We start from the raw sequence: 16800 nt of genomic DNA, 5'->3' as shown, positions 1-16800 counted from the left end.
GTTACTGAACCACGATGTTTTTCTGCAAATGAAATACTCTACTCTTTTGGTAGACAAACACTTGAATAAACTCAAAGGTAAGCTATCAAATTAGTAAATAGTAAAATTTTATTTTTTGATGCGCATCGTAAGCGTTTTAAAATCAGTATTTGTGTTTCATTTGTAGTTAATCATACATAAGAAAATAAACTATTGAATATTACGTCATCGAAAACTATAGCAACCTTTGTATTTGTTAACTCGTTTCGCGATGCTGATATATCATTGCCTACTACAAATTTTGTTCAAAATGGTGTGATATGATTTAAATCTAAATCTTTGCAATTTATATTGTTACATACACAATTCCTAGAAGATCAACGGACGTTTTGCATGAGCGCTTCAGCATGTTGTTCTACATGTTAACATTGACTATTAATATATTGTAGATTTTTCTTCATATCTTGTAACGGTGAGCGTTAAACTTCCGTTAGGATCTTTTGATTCTTTCATATATGGAAGCTACTCGGCTAGGTTACGAAATGTTAGTTATTCTACTTGGATGCCCGCTCCTGCCGAAATAATGCTAACCGGAAAAGCTTGAAATACAGCAAAAAAAAAAAAAAAAAAAAAAGAAAGGAATTCCTAAAGAACGCCTAACACGGGTTGCAGACTCTGTATGATTGAGCCCATTCATGAATATTATGCCATTCTTTGCTACTTAAACAAAATGAATCAAAACAAATATCTGGAAACAAAAATTGTGTTAACTAAAAACAATGTGTATTTGAAGTATTCTGTGTTCTGTATATTACCTTAGCAACAAACATGACAATGACACGCTAACAATAACGGTGCTTAATACCTTTGTTACCTATTTGTTTTCTCCCAAAGTCCTATTAAACATTTGCTAAGTATGGGTATTGGTGTATTTAATGATATCATTCTTATGTATAGTGAATGTTTTGTTAATTTTATCACCCACTTAAAAATAATAAAGATCTAACGGTAAATTGTTGTTTTTATTTCTTCGATTTTTAATTGTTATGATCATAGTGAATGGCAATAATTCCCCATTTTTGCACAAATAAAGATTTGTCAATTTGTAAATTCCAATAAGCATTATTTATAAAGATATTACCGAATTTAACATTTCATGTAAAGAGAGGTAATTAGAAATTTATTTTGTATAAATTCTAAGTATAATTTTCCATAAGAAATGAATGCATATAATTTATAGGTTAAATATAATGTGCAAAAATATTTGCAGTACACATTTTTACATATTCTTCGATGTTTGAAAATTGTTTTATTTGCAAAATTATATACATATATATATTTTTTGCAAGTGTGGTATACACACAGTAACAATATCAATCACAAAACATAAAGGATCTTGAAGTTTCACATAAGCGTTGAACAATACACACAATTGTAAATATCATCAAATCGTCTCTTTCAGTTTAAAAGCAGTTTCCATGAAAAAAGGAAGTCGCATCTGGTTTTCATGCAATTGTGCATCATGTTTGATTGAATTCCACATTTCAATATTATAAGGTTATACGTTAAAAGATCCTCTAAGGAGTAAAATTCTTAAAAAGATGGACAATCAAGCGTAATCTATGTTTCAAAATGAAAAAAAAAAACAACATTTTTTTCTTCCAAGATTTTACTTTCATTCCATCAATATTTTACATTTTCATTCCATCTGTAATAACATTAGAATCTTAATGGTACAGTTCGATACTATTAATTTATTAAACATTATAAAAATTTCCTAGTGATAAAGGTATGCAAAATTAACACTTTTATTAAGGAAAGTGATTATATGATGAAAGCCTAACTTACCCGTAATAACATGTACAATAAGCTAAAATAAAAAGCTTCCTGAACAGTCAACTATTACCAAGCACTGATGATATTAAGGGCAGGATAGGGGGATTTTGTCTTTTGTTTATCGTTCTTTCTTCGGTAAAGATTGCTTAGTAGTCTAACGGAACACTACCGACCTTGATATATATATAATTATTACTTATATTTGTATATCATACATTAACATGTATATAGGTTGAGGAAATGTGACATGCACTTGGGCGCCTCACAATATATTGTCATTGTTGCAATGCTTACTGAATTATTTGGATACTCACACCGTTTTCAATTAGTAACTGCATAGTTTTAGGTTTTATCTACTAACATTCATAGTTCTAACATGCAAAACTAAAACTTACCCGGTGTGTTAAACATGAATTTTGCTGATTTTTGTTTGTTTGTTTGGATTTTTACGGCACGTCAACACATAACTGGCCATATCGTGCCGAATGCTAAAATAGGTGTCATGTGGTCGATATTCGTGTTTTTGAATATCGTTTTTATGTATCATTTTGTCCTTGTATTTGTATATATATCTCTTGTATTTGTCTGTTTACAGTCCGATATACAATCCATTATCCCATATCATTCCTATATCATTCCATTTTATCATCTCATTATAACAACTAATTTCTCATATTTCATTCTGACATAATTTGCATGCCGGGCCTCAGTTTTTACAAACTTCCCGGAAAATCCATCTCACGCATGCGCACTTTGATATAAATATTTCTATTGGTTTGCGCCAGAAATTGTTGTTTTGTTTATTTATTTATTTATCAAGGCGTATGTTTATGTCCTTACAGGTAATTGTTGTTATTCATTATGTTTCATTATCATGCATATTTCCATTGATCGTTTATGTATTTCGGAACTGTATTTATGCACTTTGATATAAATATTTCCTTGGTTTGCGCCAGAAATTGTTGTCTTGTTTATTTATTTATTTATCAAGGCGTATGTTTATGTCCTTACAGACATAAACAGACCATTCCTACATTTGAAAAAAGGACCATACGACATTGGTGGCCAGTGTGGATTTTTATGTTTGAATTGGTTTTTCAATGGTATGAATTTATTTGGGACGAAACAACAAACACAGACGGTGACGTAGGGAATTCCCGACTCCTGCCAATCAGAGCAGCTTTAATATTTTGTGTTTACTTCCGGTGACCGGGTACTCATAAGGAATTTCATGAAAACAAACAAAAGTTCAACTAGTTATTTTTCTATTTATTTTAAAGAGCTCTAACATTTAATTAATTAAAGGTACCTATTCTTATTTACATATCAACGTTGGATTATTCACTTCTTCGGACCATTTAGACGACAACAATATATTTGTGGACTTTGAACATTTGTAAACAAACAGTGTAATTTCTTTAAACAATTAAAATTATTCAGTGTTTACATATTTTTGATAAGTGTCTTATTCATTTTAATTAGAATCAAGTGCCATTTTATTGTTATATTGTAAAATGTAGATCTAGGTTGATTTTTTCATTTATCTATATTGAGTTATGTAAAATCTTGATCAAGATCTACATGTGAAAATCAATTTGTTTTGAACCATAGATATACATGTATATTATTATTTGATTTTGTATATTTTAGGTTGAATTCCACAAAGTCTTGTACTTCAGGCTTCTGTGATATTGATTTTTATCCTGTTGCTGGCTTTTTGAAGATTGATACAGTTCACAGACATGTAGACACAGCATTTAACTATCAGGTGGTTGGTGAGCTAACACTCTGTCTCTTTTATCTTTCATCTTGGTCTGAATAACTAGTATATTACACCTGTCCCAATAGAAATTATTTCCATCCAGTCTGGTATTGTCCATTTACTGTAAGAAATCCTATATTACCCCAGATATTATATATCCAACAGCTGAATTATTTCATATATCCTATCCTGATAACTTATTGTACCTGATTACTTACTGTACCTATCTTTATTATTATTATTATTATTATTTATTTAAAGCAGGACTTGCTTGAACCAGAATTTTGCCTGAAGTAAGCATGTAGATTGAATAGTTTAGCATTTATTGTAGGAACATATCATTGTAGTTGACTTGTGAGTAAATATAAAGTATACAAGTAGGTTTGAAATATTTATTCTTTAGTTAGAATAAATTGTTCAACCCGGGCAGTTAAAATCAATTATATTTAAAATTCTTTTAAACTTAAAACAGCAATTCATTCTAAATACTGCGCCGGTATCATGTAGCCGGTAAATAGATTTGAAGTGAAATATTTATTCTTTAATTAGAATAAATTGTTCATTTTTAAATCTCGTTATTTTTATACACAGTCTGTGAGAACCGATACTCAACTTCTTCTTCATTTTTGAATAGGGAAGTGTTTTGTGTAGGTGGTAATATATATATTTTCTTATATAGAATTATTCTATATTTACAAGAATTTAACATATATACAAATAGCAAATCAATTGTTGCTACTGTATCACAGTTGAAAAATTGATAATTTGGGTTCTACTCATTTAGTCATTATAAAAAGTCTGTTGATAGGTATATTATTTCACTTTATGAACTGAAAATTAAACATTTTGCATTGAAATAATTGTCTAAATCAGAAGAAAGAAAACTTTACACATTTATTTATCCTGGTTACCTTTGTGTGTACTTGTATTAAGTTGAGTCTGTGCCTGAACAAGTAAATTTATAGACTTGTTACCTGTAACTTGACAATCTTAGGTGTTTGCTATTTATTTAGTGAGTTAAGCACTGAATATTATTCAGTTGAATTTAATACTGCTTTATAATAGAGACTGAATATCAGTGTTATTAGATCTATTGTTTTACAAACTTTGATCTAATTTACTGACTGTATCTGGTACATATATTATTCAGGTGACCTTGAAATTGTGTGTAATGTATGGTGCACTGTGTGGGCCATAATTTGAATAAAGTTGATTGATTATTTTCAAGTCTTTGTGTTTTTCTCTTGAAATAAAATTGTTTTATTTCTATTGTTTGTTTTTTATTACATCTATATAGACCTAAGCTGGTTACTGATGTAAATCATTTTTTTAGTGTATGGTGTACAATTTGGGCCATTTGAAATCCTGAATTTTAAGTCACATTTATTTTTTTTTGGTCCAATCCATTTTTTTTGTTTTCTCATCATGGCGGATGGTACAACTCAGTCCTTAGACTATTCAGATGCAGATCTAGAATTTTTTGCTAGACAGTTACAGAAATCTGGTAAGTTTCAAGTTAATGCAATGGCAAGTACACCTCATACAGTACACTCAAGTCATACATTTAATGTTACACCTACTCCTATACGGGAACATATCAGCAGAATGGGTACACATCAGGTTCACTTTCCTCCACCTGTTTATAGCATTCCTCCACCCATGCCTAACCCTCAACCATACTTGTCTTTTGTGACAAATAGGGACTTGGTACATGCCCGTATCCCTGAGTTACCTTCTTTTTCAGGAGATGGGAAATACAACTCGTCAATGTTCGAGATATGGCGCTATGATGTCAATTGTGTCATTGATGAGGGTAATTATCCACCATTTATTATTAGGGAGGCCATTCGCAAATCTTTGAAAGGCAGTGCCAGAGGTGTTCTTTTGCATTTAGGTGAAAATGCCACTGTTCCCGAGATCTTGAATGAGTTAGATGGCATTTATGGTAATGTTCATTCAACTGAAAGGTTGAAGGAACAGTTTTATAATGAACAGCAGAGGGTGGATGAGTCTGTTGCTGATTATAGTTTGCGTCTGGAGAGGTTGCTTAGCAGGATACCGTGCAATCTTGATAGGATGTCCAAGGATGAGATGCTGCGGGGTAGGTTGTGGTCAGGCCTCCGAGATATAGAGCTGAAGAATGCCTCTAGATTTTTTTTTTCAGAGGGACCTCAGCTTCAATACTCTTCGTAAAGAGTTGAGAGCCATTGAGGAAGACTTGCGCTTGTCCAGATTACAATCTTCTCTTCCTCTTCCCTCCAAGCAGGCAACCCCTCAGGCCAATGTTTCTACTTCTAATACTCCTAATGAGTCTGTTCCTGCACAGCAGTGTGTCACTACTGTAGATAGTAGACTTCTCCAGGAAATAAGGGCCCTTTCTAAGCAGATGGAAGGCATGGAGTCCAGGCTGTCTAGTATGGAGAAGGAACTCAAGGGCTTGAAACAAGAGAGATCTTCCACTCAGGATGTTAAAGGCTCTAACAGTCCTTTAAACTACAGTCGACCTCCATCGCAGGGCAGATGAGTGGTCATACTTCCCCTTCTATTGCCCCTGCTTCTACATTTCCTCTAGTTGGCTCTTCTAATGAATCTGAAATTCTTATAAATGGCACTTCTACTATAGCTTTGATAGATACTGGCTTTATGGTTTCATCTATTGGAATTTCATTCTTCAAATCTTTAAAGCCCCAGCCTGTCATGTCACAGTTGTCAGATTTTATGTTGGATATTTCTTCTGCTAATGGTTCTAAGGTACCATATCTTGGATATTCAGTTCTTGATATTTCTTTTCCTTCTCTTTCATTACAATCTTTTTCAGCTCCTATTCTGATTGTTCCAGACACAGAGTACTCCTGCAGAGTTCCTTTGATAATAGGCACCAACATACTGAATGTTTTGAAGTCATCAGGAACAGAGTCAACACCATCTCCACTTTCAGACATCATATCTTCCTTGACTGACATTGTCACCAAACCTGTTACTCTTCTTCATCATCAGACTGTCATTGTGAAGCCTTTTGAAACAACAACACTTGAGGGAAAGGTGAGACATATTGGCAACATGTCATCTGGTGTTACAGAGTCTACTGATTCTCTTATGTTGAATGTGTGCCCTAGATTGGTTAAATTACAACCTGGTACTTCTTTTTGCAGAGTTCCAGTACGTGTTTGTAACTTGACTGCTAGAGCTATTACCATTCATCCAAGAATGACTCTTTGTAACTTACATGATGTGTCTGTTGTTCGCACCATTGATCCTTCAGAGGGCGTTGCTAATAAATCCCACAATTCAGACAAGTCTCTTGATGACCTTGGTATTTCTATTCCCACTGAAACTTTAACTTCTGAACAGCATGTTAAGGCAACTTCCTTCTTCAATCAGTGGAAACATATTTTCTCCTCTGGGCCTACTGATCTTGGTTCTACTGACTTGGTCGAACATGAAATCAATCTGTCTGATCCCACACCTTTTAAAGACCCTTATCGCCGAATACCACCAGGGATGTTTGAGGAGGTACGTGAGCATTTACGAGACATGATTTCCGCAGGAGCGATCCGTGAGTCCAAGAGTCCTTTTTCTTCTAATGTTGTGTTAGTAAGAAAGAAGGACGGGTCTTTGCGTTTTTGTATCGATTACCGGAAACTGAACAACCGTACAATCAAGGATGCTTATGCCCTTCCTCGCATCGACGAAACTATAGATTCTCTCATAGGTTCCACTATTTTCTCTAAACTCGACCTACGCTCAGGTTACTGGCAGGTCCCAGTCAAAGAATCTGATAAGCAAAAGACTGCCTTTAGTGTTGGGCCTCTCGGATTCTATGAGTGCAACAGAATGGCTTTTGGTCTTACCAATGCCCCTGCAACGTTTCAGCGTCTGATGGAGCGTTGTATGGGCGAACTTCACCTTCGTGACTGTTTGATTTATCTTGATGACATTATCATCTTTTCTGATTCTATTGATTCTCATTTCCGTCGCCTTCAGTCTGTCTTTCAACGTCTTGAGATGCACAATCTTAAACTTAAAGGGTCCAAGTGTGAATTCTTTAAGCCGCAAGTCCAGTATTTGGGTCACATTGTTAGTGCTGATGGTGTGAAGACAGATCCTGAGAAGATTGAAGCACTCAAGACATATCCTGTACCTACTTGCCTTAAGGAGTTGCGTAGCTTTTTAGGTTTCTCAGGTTATTACAGGAGGTTCATTAAAGACTACGCACAGATCGCCAAACCTTTGAATGACCTTCTTATTGGTATTCCCACCTGCAAAAGTTCTTCTAAGAAATCTAAAGTTCCTTTCAATTGGGGTCCAGATCAGCAGAATGCCTTTTGTTCTTTGATAGATAAACTTTCTTCTCCTCCAGTCTTAGCTTTTGCTGACTACAATAAGCCATTCATTCTTAATGTTGATGCCAGTACTAGCGGTTTGGGAGCGGTTCTTTACCAGGTTGGTGCTGATGGTAAGGAGCATGTTATTTCCTATGCCAGTAGGGGTTTGAGAGCAGGAGAAAGACATTATCCTGCTCACAAACTAGAGTTCTTGGCTCTTAAGTGGTCTGTCTGTGATAAGTTCCATGATTACCTCTATGGTAATTCTGTGGAAGTTAGAACAGACAATAACCCACTTACCTATGTGTTTTCATCTGCCAAGCTTGATGCTACCAGTCACAGGTGGTTATCCTCCTTGTCTGCGTATGACATCAACTTGCGGTACAGAGCTGGTAAAGAGAACATCGACGCCGATACCCTTTCTAGAACTCCTTCAGCTTCTTCTCTTCCTGATTCTAACATTCTCCTTTCAGATGCTGTCAAGGCTCTTTTGTTTTCTCAATCTGAAGGTCCAGGTCAACTTCCAGCTGTTGAATGTATTTCTTTTAACCAAACTGTTCTTTCTCTTAATCCCAGAGACGAGATCGAAGTCGGAAGCAGCCTTAAGTCAATTGATTGGAAGAAGGAGCAGCAAGATGATCCAACACTTTCCCGTTTAGTTCAACTCTTTGAAATTGGTCATAGGTTAACTGAACGCCAAAGGTCAAATGAAACGGCCAAGGTTCGATCGTTTCTGAAAGAATGGAGCAACCTTTACTTTAAGGATTCAATTCTTTATCGTAAAGGTACTTCAAATGGTTATCCTGTTACTCAGCTTGTTCTCTCTGAGCATATGCTTGATTTAGCTTTCCAGGGTTTGCATGATGAGGCAGGACATCAAGGTTGTACAAGAACGATTTCCTTGTTCCGTTCACGTTTCTTTTGGCCTCAGTTAGAGCAGTATATCGAACACAGGGTTCGAAACTGCCCCAGATGTATCCGGAGAAAGTCATTGGATAAAACGACTGCTAAGTTAAATCCTATTCAGTCGAGTTATCCAATGGAAATTGTCTGTATGGATTTTCTTTCTCTGGAGATGTCTCGGGGTGGTTATGAAAACATCTTGATCATTACCGATCACTTCACTCGTTTTGCTCAGGCTATCCCTGCCAAGAACCAAACTGCACATACTACCGCTAAACTTCTCTTTGAAAATTTTGTTTGTCACTATGGTTTTCCTAGTCGGTTCCATAGTGATCAAGGACGAAATTTTGAAAGCGAAGTTATCCGGGAGTTGTGCAAGTTGGCCAATATTGACAAGACCAGGACTACTCCGTATCATCCACAGGGAAATGGGATGCCTGAGCGCTTTAACGAAACCCTCTTGAATATGTTGGGGACCCTAGAAGATGACAAGAAGGTCAATTGGAAGTCCCATGTTCCCGCTCTTGTCCATGCCTATAACTCTACTCCCCATTCTTCTACTGGTTATTCTCCCCACTTCCTCATGTTTGGTCGCCACCCTAGGCTTGCCATCGATGCGTTTCTTGGCATCGAACCAGACAAATCTCCTGTCAAGGACCATTCTTACGTCTCCGGTCTCCAGAACAGACTCAAATTTGCATATTCTGTTGCACTCCGAGAGGCCAAGAAACAAGGCAAGAAACATAAAAGGTACTATGACCTCCGTGTGAGAGAAGCGGAATTGAAGCCCGGGGATCGAGTACTGGTCCGAAATGTAGGTGTTAGGGGAAAATCCAAACTTGCCGATAGATGGGAGAAGGATGTTTACACCATTCTTAGCCAGCCCACCTCTGGAATTCCCATCTATGAGGTGAAGAAGGAGAACAGCAAGGAAAGGTCCAGGGTTTTGCACAGGAACCTTTTACTTCCCTTTATGGGGATGCCTTTGTGTAAAACAACTGAGTCCTTATACAAGCCAGCTTCCTCTGACTTACATTCGGATCAGAACTCTTTCTCCAATCCCTCCTCTGATATTTCCATTACAGCTCCATTAGATTCCAATACCTCACTTACATCAAGTCCATCAAATGTTTCACAAAGCAATTCTTCCACAATACATGATTCTAACAATTGTATGTCAACTTCTTTTACAGGAACATCAAACAGCAAACAAGATGCCACGTCAAGAAATAAAACATCTCATTCTATTACAGGTTCAAAATATGTCATTCCTGCACTGAGAAATCCATCTAAGGACAACAACAACAACTTACAGAGGCAGAAACGTACAAGAAAGAAACCCGGATGGATGCTTAATGATAACTGGAAATTAGATTAATGCCTTTTCTTTTGATTTATAGTCTAGGTGTGTTTCAACTTTGAAGTTAGGCGTTGCTTAGTACCTGATGTGTTTCGTTTTATGTTTTATACCATGTACCATATATTTTACCTTGATAATTTATAAATGTACTTTACAGTACTTTAAAAATAAAGGATTTATTGTTGAGAGTGCACCTCTTCATGAATTCACAGTTCTACTGATAAATTAAAATTTTGTTTCCGCGTGACATATATTTTTCGCGATTCGCGGCATACGGTATTTTTGTGGAACATGCTTGAGTTTAAGGTATTTTGCCCGGGTATTATATATTTACTCACAGGTTGTAATTGCCTTCAGTATTTAGATTTAGTTATGCAGTACCTAGTAGTTTAGTTACTTTATGGTCTAAGCTTACTACTTGCAATATCTGATTCAAGCTCTTCCTCTTTAATATTTTATGAATGTCGGGGCGACATTCCCCAAAGTGGGGAAGTATGTCATGTGGTCGATATTCGTGTTTTTGAATATCGTTTTTATGTATCATTTTGTCCTTGTATTTGTATATATATCTCTTGTATTTGTCTGTTTACAGTCCGATATACAATCCATTATCCCATATCATTCCTATATCATTCCATTTTATCATCTCATTATAACAACTAATTTCTCATATTTCATTCTGACATAATTTGCATGCCGGGCCTCAGTTTTTACAAACTTCCCGGAAAATCCATCTCACGCATGCGCACTTTGATATAAATATTTCTATTGGTTTGCGCCAGAAATTGTTGTTTTGTTTATTTATTTATTTATCAAGGCGTATGTTTATGTCCTTACAGGTAATTGTTGTTATTCATTATGTTTCATTATCATGCATATTTCCATTGATCGTTTATGTATTTCGGAACTGTATTTATGCACTTTGATATAAATATTTCCTTGGTTTGCGCCAGAAATTGTTGTCTTGTTTATTTATTTATTTATCAAGGCGTATGTTTATGTCCTTACAGACATAAACAGACCATTCCTACATTTGAAAAAAGGACCATACGACATAGGCTTAAAATGTTATGTTAAACTTTGTAAATGACAATAAAAATGAGCCAATTAGATCCTAGAATACAAGTTTATCTCTTTCAGATAATCAATGAAAGATTGCTGACATATCTATCTTTGAACATGAAGCCCTGCTGTAGTTTATGATACTCTCTTAATGACTCATGTGAAAATCATTTGTGGCCTACGAAATAGTTGTTGATGTCAAAAGTAAGAAGAGATGGTCCACGGCACTGACGAGTAACTCAGGATTACCTGAGGACTTCATCCGTTACGGTAGCAACTTCTCGCTATCTTCAAATGTGTCATCCGGGTCGAACTCAATTTTAATAAAGATGTTCAAAATTACCACTCTGAAAACATGGCTTTTTGTACCGGGTCACGGGATATTAAATTTTTGAATACCTAGTATGACGACAGTAACAGAGTACTTTATTGCGATTATAATAAATATAGTATTAAATAAATGATTTAATTATACTTTGATAAATAAAACAAACGATTTATATTTCTTTAAAAAATTATAATCAAAGGAATATTCAAATAACCTTACTGACATATTGCAATTACTTCATATTATTATATTTCTAATTTCTATAACAGAAATTTCAATTCATGCTTTTTGTACTTTTTTTAAAATTTCTCTAAATATAAATAAGTGAGCAACATTCTAATATTTATTCACTTGACAAAATGATAACAGCTTGATATTATCGGCATTATGAAAATAATGCAATTACTGATGATCGATTTTCTAGAAGCGGTGATTTTGTCCTCGGTTTAGTCATATTTTGATAATATTATTTAATATACTATTATCGGAACATGCGTTAACACAGTTGTAATCTGAAAATCATGTTCTAGAATTAACAAGCAAATTCGTTGAATTTATATCCCCCGCCGAGTACTGGTTATTATTAACACAACAACTGAAGACATAAGGCTTTATTTATATATTAATCATGGCATAAACTGTAATATTCTTTGAATTTGAAGCCTTGTACCTTCAAACAAGAAGAATTTTTAAGTTTTCACTATATACATATAAGGAAAATCTATGACCCCCTCCAGTGGGGCCAATTTTGACCCCAGGGCTAAAATTTGAACATTTTTGGTAGAGGACCTATAGGTTATATCATATACCAAATATCAAAGCTCTAGGCCTTGTACTTTCAGACAAAAATTTTTAATTTTGCATTTTTGAAACTCCTTTTCTGGCCCTGTGACCTACTTATGCAACAGACCGAAACCATTTGATCAACTTTGGCAGGGGACCACCCTAGGATCATTCCTGTAAAGTTTGGTTGCTGTGCAGTCATTTGTTTCTGAGGAGATGTTGTTTAAAGAAATTGCTGACGACGCACGACGACGGACGGTGGGGGATCACAATAGCTCACCTAGATGTAAAAACATCTTAATCTCCAGACTTCATTGCCATTTTCAAGGCATCAAGAAGGGATCTCACAATTTTCAAATATTTTTAAATGTTATTGTAACAAATCATTTTAATTCTTCTTTAATAAAAACTAGAAATGTGTCCATAGGACACGGGTGCCCCCACCGCGCCACTGTTCTGTCAATCTTATGACTCTAGGTCAAATATGTTTTGAAAACTAAAAATCTTTTTACTTAGTAAAGGGCAAGAACTTTACAAATACTGAATAAATCCCCAAGCAAACCCCAAGTTGAAAATTGAAAATTTATACTACTGTAATTCAAAGGCAATAACTCTAACAAAACTGAAAAAAATCCACATGCAAAGTCCCAGGTTCATAGCTTCACAGTGAGGTGAATCATTATTCCTGTAATTTAGTGATGTTGATCATTATTCCTGTAAAGTTGGTCGATTCTAACTCAAGCACTCAAGGATCAAATACCAACATAATGAAACAGTTTTTACTAAGTCAAGGGAAATAACTTTACAAATACTGGATAAATCCACAAGCGAAACCCCAGGAACAAACTAAATATGCTGAGCAACTTTCCAATAAGGTTTAATGACTCTATGTCAAATCCTTTTTGAGTTACATGCGACACAAGTTGAAAATTGCAAACATTTTCTAAGTCAAGGGCAATAACTCTAAAAATACTAAATAAATCCTGACGAAAATACCCAGGTGCACAACTACACATGCTGATCAACATTCCTGTAAAGTATCATGACTCTAGGTCAAATACTTTTTGAGTTACATGCGACACAAGTTGAAAATTGCAAAATTTTACTAAGTCAAGGGCAATAACTTTAAAAATACTACAAATATCCGGACGAAAATACCCAGGTGCACAACTACACATACTGATCAACATTCCTGTAAAGTTTCATCACTCTAGGTCAAATACTTTTTGAGTTACATGCGACACAAGTTGAAAATTACAAAATTTTACTAAGTCAAGGGCAATAACTCTAAAAATACTAAAAATATCCAGACGAAAATACACAGGTGCACAACTTCACATGCTGATCAACATTCCCATAAAGTTTCGTTGAATTCCAGCCATTAGTTGCAGAGAACTACTCCGGAAACGAAATTCGGACAAAATTTTACTAAGTCAAGGGCAATAACTCTAAAAATACTAAAAATATCCAGTCGAAAATACCCAGGTGCACAACTTCACATGCTGATCAACATTCCCATAAAGTTTCGTTGAATTCCAGCCATTAGTTGCAGAGAACTACTCCGGAAACGAAATTCGGACGGACGGATGGACGGACGGACGGACGGACAACGCCAAAACTATATCCCCCTCCCGATTCCATCGGCGGGGGATAATAATCATATAAATAAAATAATCCAAATAAGATGTTTAACTATATGCTATTTTCTTTCAAATTATATTATTCTTAAATAAAGGCTGCTTTAAATTATATTAATTCAAATTGATATGTCACTCTCTCTCTAGAATCGATCACTCACTCGTAAATGCTTGTTGTAGTTGGATTAAAATGATTGCGGGGGAGTAGACAAATAGAACATTATGCGATTGGGAAAATAGTAGATTCCGATCAATGAGGTATTTACAATATCGAAAAATAGAGATGAGACCATGGTCTTGTGTTACGTCATTTCTTCCTGGGATATTCTACTTTCTACTTCCGGTTCGCGTGGTTCCAATATATGTCAAAATGGAGGACGATGTCTTGAGCGGAACGGTTAAAAAACCAAAAGAAGTCATTTACCCTATAAATAAAAGCTTTTAGATCTGAAGGAGAGTTACATTTTTATTTGTCTGCAAGAAAACGTTCAAAATGTGCATATTGTAAGTGAGTTTTCATGCTTCAAGTAGATATTTTGTCATGTAATAAACACTGATAAAGGTCATGGTCTTATCTTTACAAGGTGAGTTAGTCTAATGTATGACCATATCGCCCTCTTTTACCCTCACCTACTCGTTTTGTATTATTTTTTAGAAATATGCACCGGTGTAGGTTTAATTCTTAATTTATTGAACGAGTTGAATAAACCTATTTGCGAACCTCTTCCCCAAACCCATTGGAGCTGGAAGAAGAGACAATGCCATATCCTGATCAAAGGCCAATACCTCTTATCTTATATTAAAACTAAGTTGATATCCTGTAATCAAGTTTATAATCTGTAATTAAGTTCCTATGTAAAACAAGCAATTATCATAGTATTGCAAGCAATCCATAAGTCCCCTACCGGTAAGAGCCAAAGCAACATTTTGAAGGGCCATTGGCCATTCACTAAATAGGTTCCTATTTTAAGTAAATTTGTTGAAAAAGTTCTTTAAAAGTGATCACAGGAAACAGTTTTTATGTACAGACAGACGGACTGAAGGACACTCTAAAGTTATTTTTTAAACATCCCTGTTATCAAAATATAACATTTTTAAAATCCTATCATGATTGAAGAAGTTGGAGTAAAAATTACCAATTTCTCAAAAAAAAGTTTAAGTTAAAAAGGGGCATAATTCTGGAAATAGTCTTGCTAGAGTATTGAACACTCATAAATGTTGAGTGACAATAAGAAACATTTATATGAAGTTTGAAGTAGATACATTCAGAAAAAGAAGTTATTAAAGAAAACAATGATTTTTTCATGAAAATTTTAAGTTCAAGGGAGGTAATTCTGATAAATTTTGTGCTAGAGTTGTAAACCTTGTCACATATGATGTGGTTGATGACAAGCAACTTATATTTAAAGTTTGAAGAAAATACCTTAAGAACTAAAGAACTTATAGTGAAAAAACTTAAAAACTAGAATCAGAAATCTTGAAATTCAGTCTATTTGTTGCCATAGCATCCAGAATTTTCAACATAGGAAGATAAGAAAAGGATGTGCATAATTTCCATACTGCCATCTACCCATATGTCAAATTCATAAACATATTTTCAGTACTTTTTGTGTTATCACTGGATCCAGGTTATGTGTAAAATTTGCCATATTTTCAGTCTATTTGTTGCCATAGCAACCAGAATTTTCAACATAAGAAGAAAAGAAAAAGACGTGCATAATCTCCATACTGCCATCTATCCATATATCAAGTTTCATAAACATATTTTCAGTACTTTTTGCGTTATCGCGGGATCCAGGTTATGTGTAAAATTTGCCATATTTTCAGTGTATTTGTTGCCATAGCAACCAGAATTTTCAACATAGGAAGAAAAGAAAAAGACGTGCATAATCTCCATACTGCCATCTATCCATATATCAAGTTTCATTAAAATATTTTCAGTACTTTTTGCGTTATCGCGGGATCCAGTTTTGTGGACAGACGGACTGACGGACGGACGAACAGACGGACAGACAGACAGACAGATGGACGGTAAACCTAAAGTCCCCTCCGGTAAACCGGTAGGGGACTAAAAAGAACTTATAGTGAAAAAACTTAAAAACTAGAATCAGAAATCTTGATATTCAGTCTATTTGTTGCCATAGCAACCTGAATTTTCAACATAGGAAGATAAGAAAAAGGATGTGCATAATTTCCATACTGCCATCTACCCATATGTCAAGTTTTTCATAAACATATTAACAGTTCTTTTTGTGTTATCACTGGATCAAGGTTATGTGTAAAATTTGCCATATTTTCAGTCTATTTGTTGCCATAGCAACCAGAATTTTCAACATAAGAAGAAAAGAAAAAGATGTGCATAATCTCCATACTGCCATCTATCCATATATCAAGTTTCATAAAAAATATTTTCAGTACTTTTTGCGTTATCGCGGGATCCAGGTTATGTGTAAAATTTGCCATATTTTCAGTCTATTTGTTGCCATAGCAACCAGAATTTTCAACATAGGAAGAAAAGAAAAAGACGTGCATAATCTCCATACTGCCATCTATCCATATATCAAGTTTCATTAAAATATTTTCAGTACTTTTTGCGTTATCGCGGGATCCAGTTTTGTGGACAGACGGACTGACGGACGGACGGACAGACAGACAGACAGACGGACGGTAAACCTAAAGTCCCCTCCGGTAAACCGGTAGGGGACTAAAAAGAACTTATAGTGAAAAAACTTAAAAACTAGAATCAGAAATCTTGATATTCACTCTATTTGTTGCCATAGCAACCAGAATTTTCAACATAGGAAGAAAAGAAAAAGACGTGCATA

The sequence above is a fragment of the Ruditapes philippinarum genome, unplaced genomic scaffold (genome assembly GCF_026571515.1).
Source record: "Ruditapes philippinarum isolate M1 unplaced genomic scaffold, ASM2657151v2 ctg344_1_1_1_1, whole genome shotgun sequence".
Taxonomy (NCBI): Eukaryota; Metazoa; Mollusca; class Bivalvia; order Venerida; family Veneridae; genus Ruditapes; species Ruditapes philippinarum.
Note: the sequence above shows the minus strand (reverse complement) of the source record.